Below are 8300 nucleotides of genomic sequence, written 5' to 3'. Positions count from 1 at the left end.
ACATCCAGATGATTTCCTAAATCAGGTTAGCAATTAATGATTTGCGGGCACACTCAAACTAAAGTTTGTAATACACAAGTTTCTTCTGGTTCATATTTCCATGCCAATCCATTTCATGACTATAATAGAAAACATTATCTGCATCAGATCAACCTCAAGAACAATGAATGAATGCTTTATTTACCTTTATAAACCAGCAACATTTTCTCTGGTTTCTTCCCAGCCCATTCACAGGCATCATTTAGCAAGACAGAGATTCTTTCCAGTGGGAACACATCTACTTCCACAGTCTTTCCAGCACGTTTGACAATGATGTTGATCTTGTCCACTTTGGAAATGTCGTTAAGGTCAGTGAATGAACTTGAGCAGTACTGTGGGGGGATGGGAGGATGATCTGAAATAAGGGAGCAAAACAAATGATTAAATGACATCAAGATCACAAACTTGAGTCGATTTTATCCAACGGGAATTAATTGTATAGGGTTAGGAGTTATAAAGTAGGAGTTTCATACCAGAATGAGCTGAATGGGTTTGTTCAGGACTGCTCGGCTCCTGGAGCTCAGACACCAATATGTGAGGTTTTGTGACTGGGTCGTCATCTGAGAAAAGCAAATTAATGCTTTGTTAGAAGCAGAACTTGTTTGGATTTATGTGTATTAAAATACAAGGATGAATTGTTTACAAAAGGACCATGAATGGGTATTAAGAAATTGAATGGTTAATTTACTACAACTTAAATATGGTGTGCAGTTTTTGGATCTTAACACACACACACGACCGCAATAAGTTAATACCATAAAATAAAAAGGCCAGGGGTTTCCAGCGTATCAATAATGAACGCGATATTACATAGCTTGTCAGTGATCTATGGCCCTCCCCTGATATCCACTGCACGCGTCTGCGGTGCATTAGGGTCCGATGAGGTTTTGTGGAGTCCTCCACGCGGTGCCAACTCACATCAGAAGCGGATCTGAAGCGCAGCGGTAGCATTCGCGAGACCACGTGATTCCTGCAGTCCAACACTTTATGGTCCAACATTGCCTTTCTTGATTTCGGTGCGTTCCAACATGGTTGGCTAAATGTTAATGTTTTGTCTGGTTTAATTCTGTTTATTCCACTCCTAAAATTAATCTCCATACCACTTTTCTTTTTAAAATCGTCCTTGTGAAATAGATTGGAAGTCCTTTTTTTTTTACTTCCATTTTGTATTTGCTGGTTTGGACGCGGCGTGTCAAACATATCCTAGACGCCTATCTTTAGCAGAGAGCTTCGAAGACGCTTTTGAAAAGTGCCACAGCGCGTCTGGTGTAAACCAAAGCATTGACAAGAGTGTCCGCCATAAGCTCTGGTAGCCGCGTCAGAGCTGCAGATGTGTGCAGTGGAAATCAGGGGAAAGTCTATTAAGTGCCGCTCCATTTGAAAGCAGGTGATGGTGATTTAGCGGTAATAACGGAAACAGATTTACGGACTAGATGCACATGATCATTGTTAGATAGTATATCGCCACGCCCTAGTATCCACTAAGAGTATGTACAAAACGGCCAATGAGCTGAAGCTGGATGTTCCCCATACTTTTGTTCTCTGATGGCTCTGTCTGATTCACGGTCCCACTGTTTGCAGGTGATGAACTGTTGCTTGTCTTCCAGAAGATCGAGCTGATCTTATCCACCTGCAGAGCACAATCACTAGTCAGAGGTTATTTCAAACTAATATTCGTGTAAGTGAGTTTTTTTTTAAAACCCACTGTGGGTCTAGTTTTTAACCTAGCAAGTGTTTAATTGTTGGGGTTTTATTGCCGCATTCACGATGCAACGCGACCCGTTTAACAACTTGTACAACCGGTTTTCCTCATCATTGGAAATTTTAATTTGAAGTTTAAATATGGTTTACATTGTAAAAAATTTAAATGTGCTGTGTTTACCCGTTTCTATACGACCTTTAAAATCTAGGGTATGTGTCATTGTAGTTTTGGTAACATTTTAGATTAGGGAACAACATTTACTTAACATGTATATTAGCATATTGGCGGTTTATAAGAGCTAATAATGTCCATTAATGATTACCCTCATTCTATTTTAATGGCATACTCCACTTGACCATATTAAAGACTTCCTAACCTTACCAAATATCCAAACTTAGTTACTACAACTATACTTAATATGGTAATAAAAAGGAACAAATTAGGAGTCTGAGGGAAAACTCATAGTTAGTGAATAAACTCCCTAATCTAAAGGTTTATCACCCATGTTAAGCTTTATTTTGTAAGCTAAAAGGTAAAAAGTTAACAGTTAATCGGATCATGCTTTTGCTCCCACTAGATAGGCCTACTCTCAGTGCAGTTTTACACACTTTGCCATAGTTAAATGCAATATAAAGAATACGACTAACTAAATTAAATTACCAGAGAGAAAACATAGCTGTATATCATGTCCATGTCTCTGATCACTTCCACACCGTGGCTTGGCTCTCAATATTCACCACTACAGATCTGCAGCATATTCATCCCACACCTTTTACAGTCTGGCAATGATTGCTTCATATACTGGCTTTCTCCTGGATGCAGCCAATCAGTTTAGCTGAGGTTTATGGGCAGCAAATTAGCAACAGGTGTACCCAATCACCTCCATGAGAATGGAAGCAGATAAAATAAGTCTCAGGACATAACACACCACCTCTGCTTTCACTTTTCCTTTGTGAAAGATTTTGTGTTATAGCACATTTTCCCTTCGAAATACTCTTCTACAATACTGAAATCTGTCACCACTGAAAGCCATCACCAAATGTCTAAACAAATGTATTCCATATATGTCCTAAAGAGAAGTCACTTGCAAGCGTTTATAGATAGTTTAAGTCAAAGTCAAAAGTCAAAGTGTTTTTATGCAGGCAGATTACACCACATCACTCAATAAAAGCACCATAAAAGGCTTTTAATAAATGACTCATGTTTACAATAGGGTTCAATACTCTCTGTATAATACCTGTAGGTTTGTAATGATTTATACATTGCAAGATTTCAACAGTAAGTCATTTCCAAATAATGCAGCGTTTACATATGACTGGTATGCTTCACCTCCAGACATTTCATCTTAACACCCTGCTGCTTCTGTACTGTAATATTGTCTACTGTAATAATCTTTTTTGTTATTTAAAAAAATATATTTAAAGTAATGTATGATGTTAAACACAATATTAAGTATATCTATTTAACTTTAAAGAAACAGAGTCAGTCTCTTAGGCTTTTGTCCTTTTTCTTTCGCATGCTTCCTTTAGCAAAATGTAGATTCTTTCCCATGGAAATATTTCCACCTCCATGATTTTCCCATTAAATATTACAATGATATTTTTTCAGACACCAAGTATGCTGCATACTGGTGATGGTTGAGGAGATTCCCCCTTCAATGTTAAGCGCTTTGATTGCCCGGAAAAGAGGTATATAAATGTTAGGAATTATATTAAATATAACCAGTTTCTTCAATCAATCACAATACTATGGACTGTATTTTAAATTATTTTCACGGGCTGTTTAATGCTGGTCATATACTGTATGTGTCTTTGCACAAAAACTACATATTGTAAATAGCGTAGAAATGAAAAACACAGGAACTCATTAGTTAGTCCAGCTGCAATATCATGACAAAATCGTTGTTTATTATCGCTCTTGATGTTGTAAAAATGATTATTAATTTTTATTAAAATACTGAACAAAATTATAAATGCAACTCTTTTGATTTTGCCCCCATTTTTCATGAGCTGAACTCAAAGATTTAAGACTTTTTCTATGTTCACAAAAGGCCTATTTCTCTCAAATATTGTTCACATATCTGTCTAAATCTGTGTTAGTGAGCACTTCTCCTTTGCCGAGAATGTATTGGGGGTCTGGGTCCAGAAACCATTCAGTATCTGGTGTGACCACCATTTGCCTCATGCAGTGCAACACATCTCCTTCCCATAGAGTGGATCAGGTCATTGATTGTGGCCTATGGAATGATAGTCCACCCATCTTCAATGAAAAAGTTGCTGGATATTGGCAGGAACTGGAACACACTTCCATATACGCTAATCCAGAGCATCCTAAACATGCTCAATGGGTGACATGTCCAGTGAGTGTTCTGGCCATGCAAGAAATGGGATGTTTTCAGCTTCCAGAAATTGTGTTCAGATCCTTGTATCATGGGGCTGTGCATTATCCTGCTGCAACATGAGGTGATCGTCATGGATGAATGGCAAAACAACGGGCCTCAGGATCTCATCACGGTATCTCTGTACATTCAAAATGCCATCAATAAAATGCACCTGTGTTCATTGTCCTTAACATACGCCTGCCCATACCATAACCCCACCTCCACCATGGTCCACTTGATCCTCAACGTTGACATCAGCAAACCGCTCACCAACACGATGCCATACACGCTGTCTGCCATCTGCCCTGTACAGTGAAAACCAGGATTCATGCGGTTTATGTTTATCCGTCCATCGAATGTGAGCATTTGCCCATTTAAATCAGTTACAATGACGAACTGCAGTCAGGTTGAGACCCCGATTAGGACGACGAGCATTCAGATGTGAGTAGAGTTTGAGTAGAAATTCTTTAGTTATGCAAAGCGATTGTTGCAGCAGCTGTCCAGGTGATCTTGGAGGTGAAGATGCTGGATGTGGAGGTCCTGGACTGGTGTGGTTACACGCTTACACAGTTTCAATTTGATGTATTGATATTGATTTAACGTAATTTAATATTGACTGCATATTAGTTGCTTTAATTTGCATTTGGGAACGCAACATTCATAATTACAATCATATATAAATCTGTTGTTTACAAAGAGAACTTTCACTGTCAGATGACCCTTCAGAAATCATTCTAATTGGCTGATATGCTGCTCAAGCAACATTTACTATTTATTACAATCAACATAAAAACATAATGTAACATTTTTTTGAAATCTGATTAATTTAATTAAAATGAAATTTATAATAGTTTTCATAATACATGAAATTAATGAAAAGTAAAGTCACTTCGTGTTTTAATAGATTTTTATTTAATACATGCACTGAAAGTGACGTGACATTCAGCCGAGTATGGTGACCCATACTCAGAATTTGTGTTCTGCATTTAACCCATCCGAAGTGCACACACACAGAGCAGTGAACATACACACACACACACACACACACACACACACACACACACTCCCCCCACCTACAATTCCTGCCGGCCCGAGACTCAAACTCACAACCTTTCGATTGGGAGTCCGACTCTCTAACCATTAGGCCACGACTACCCTGAGTTTAATATATGTAATATGTGAACATTGATAAAAGTCAGAAATGTTTTTTGAGCAGAAAATCAAATTGTAATGATAATGTGCCACTGAAAACGAGTAATGATGTTTAAAATTCAGCTTTGATCACAGCAATCAATTTACATTTTAAAATCTTGAAATATTATTATTATTTGTAATAATATTTTACAATATTGGTGTTTTTAGTTTATTTTGGGCAAATAAATGTGCCTTGATAAACAGAAGATAAATAATGATAATTAATTCTCGCTCAATCTTTATTATATATACACACACGGGGAAGGGGTGTCATAGTTTTTGTCCTAACTCACCCTTGATTGTATAGTACTAAACATTTATTTTAATTTATACTATGGTAACCAAATATTGATTAGGCTCAACTAAATTAGTTTATGTAAATTTAGTAAATTCAATGATTTTTTTTTTTTTTTTTTGTGAACCTGCACTCAAACGCTATTAGCTTGTGCTTTAATCTAAACAAAATTCTGACTAATTTCATCAGTTTTATACAAAATCACTTACTTTAATCCATATTCATTTAATCCATATAAATCTCATTGGTAGACCTTTACAATGATATTAAAATGTATTTGTTTACATGTTCAAACTTTTCTGTCAGAGAACGTTATCGCTTTATAATAATCAATCACCTGTTCTCGGCTATAAAGTGTCCTGAAATTAAATAAAAAATAGGCTTCTGAACTTATAGTATGTGAGTCAGTGTTGCTCTTGAGTGATAGTGTTTTTAAAATCTGTTTCATATTTAAAATAAATAAATAAATACTGCCATTAAAATAATATTACAGAGGGAAACAGAGTAAACTTTAATTTAATTTGACAATATATATATACAAATATAAAGCATAAAACATAGCATTTTTACAAGATTTGTTCTAGTGTACTTATGTGTTACATTTACATTTAGTAATTTTGCAATCGCTTTTATCCAAAGCGACTTAATATTGGGGCGTTATCACAGAACTTGTTTGTGAGACATGATTAGGCATGAATCAAATGTACAGTGGTTCCTCCTCGTAGTCCATAGTGACTCACTGTCATGTTCACATCCAGTCGATTTCCTAAAAATAAATAAGGTTAGCAATTAATGATTTGCAGGCACACTTATCAAACTAAAGTTTGTAATACATAAAAGTTGTTAGTTGTTGCTTTTTTGGGTCATATTTCCATGACAATCCATATCATGACTCATTACAAATGACATGATCTGCATCAAATCAGCCTCAAGAACAATGAATGAATGCTTTGTTTACCTTCATAAACCAGTGACATTTTCTCTGGTTTCTTCCCAGCCCATTCACAGGCCTGCTTTAGTAAAACAGAGATTCTTTCCAGTGGATACACATCTACTTCCACAGTCTTTCCAGCACATTTGACAATGATGTTGATCCTGTCCACTTTGGCATTTTCATCAGGGTCAGTGAATGAACTTGAGCAGTACTGTGGGGGGATGTGAGGATGATCTGAAATAAGAGAGCAAAACAATGATTAAATAACATCAAGATCATAAAAACTTGAGTTGATTTTATCCATTGGGAATTGATTGTATAGGGTTAGAGTTATAAAGTAGGCGTTTCATACCAGAATGAGCTGAATGTGTTTGTTCAGGACTGCTCGGCTCCTGGAGCTCAGACACCAATATGAGAGGAGGTTTTGTGACTGGGACGTCATCTGAGAAAAGCAAGTTAATGCTTTTTATTAAAAGCCAAACCTGTTTTATCAGTATTAAAATACACGGATGAATTGTAAACAATAGACCACGAATGTGTATAAAGAAGTAATTAAATAGTCAATTACTACAACTTCAATATTATGTTGCAGTTTCAGGATCTAAACAGATATGACTGCAATAAATTATAGAATGATTTCATTCACCACTATTCAAAATCAAAAGATGGACAGGGGTTTCAGTTAATGAGAACCAATTCAGTCAAGTGTCTCCACTAAGTGACTATGTGCAAAACATCTACTAAACATAATGAGCTGAAGCTGGATGTTCCCCATACTTTTGTTCTCTGATGCTTCTGTCTGATTCTCATTCTCATCCCAATTGTTTGCAGGTGATGAACTGCTGCTTGTCCTCCAGAAGAATGAGATGAACCTATCCACCTGCAAAACACATCACCAATCAAAGGTTATCTAAATATACAGAGTATTCATGTAAAGGAAAATGTTGTTAAAATACACTCTAGTCTAGCTTTTCTATTTTTTTTTTATATCTATGGACTTTTAAAGGTAATTGACTAACCTAGTAAGTGGTTTTCATTGTTGGTGTTTTTTTAGCGCATTACTATGCAACAGGACCTGTTTGACAGAACTTGTACAACCTGTTTTCCTTATTAAAATCATTGGGAGTTATAATTAGAAGAGGTTTTAATATGGTTTACATTGTAAAAATTTGCGGTTTTTTACCTATTTCTTCCTGATATGACCTTTAAAAATTAGGGTATTTTGTTGTCATATTATATACTTTTTGGTAACAGATAAGGGAGCACCATTCACTTTTAACCAACTGCTTGTTAACATGGATATTAATAGTTTATTAGAGCTAATAAAGCCTATTAATGACCTTCTTCATGCCATTTTAATGCCTTATTCTGCTTGACCATATTAAAGATTCCCTAACCTTACCCAATATCTAAATTTAACTATTACTACAACTACTTTACTTATTAGCAATAAGGAACAACTTGAGTATATTGAGGGAAAACTCATAGTTTATACTAAATAAGTGTTCCCTAATCTAAAGAGTTATAATTTCTGTTAATTCAGTTAGCTTTATTTTGTAAGTCAAAGGTAAAATGTTAACATTTGAGTTAATCTGATCATGCTTTTGCCTACTCTAGATACTCTCAGTGCTGTTTTGCACACTTTGCCATAGTTAAATTCTGTATAAAGAATACTTTTGAAGTAACTTACCTGAGAGGTGACATAGCTGTATATCATGTCCATGTCTCTGATCGTTTCCACACCGTGGCTTGGCTC

Source organism: Carassius gibelio, chromosome A7, assembly GCF_023724105.1.
Source record: "Carassius gibelio isolate Cgi1373 ecotype wild population from Czech Republic chromosome A7, carGib1.2-hapl.c, whole genome shotgun sequence".
NCBI classification, from domain to species: domain Eukaryota; kingdom Metazoa; phylum Chordata; class Actinopteri; order Cypriniformes; family Cyprinidae; genus Carassius; species Carassius gibelio.
Note: the sequence above shows the minus strand (reverse complement) of the source record.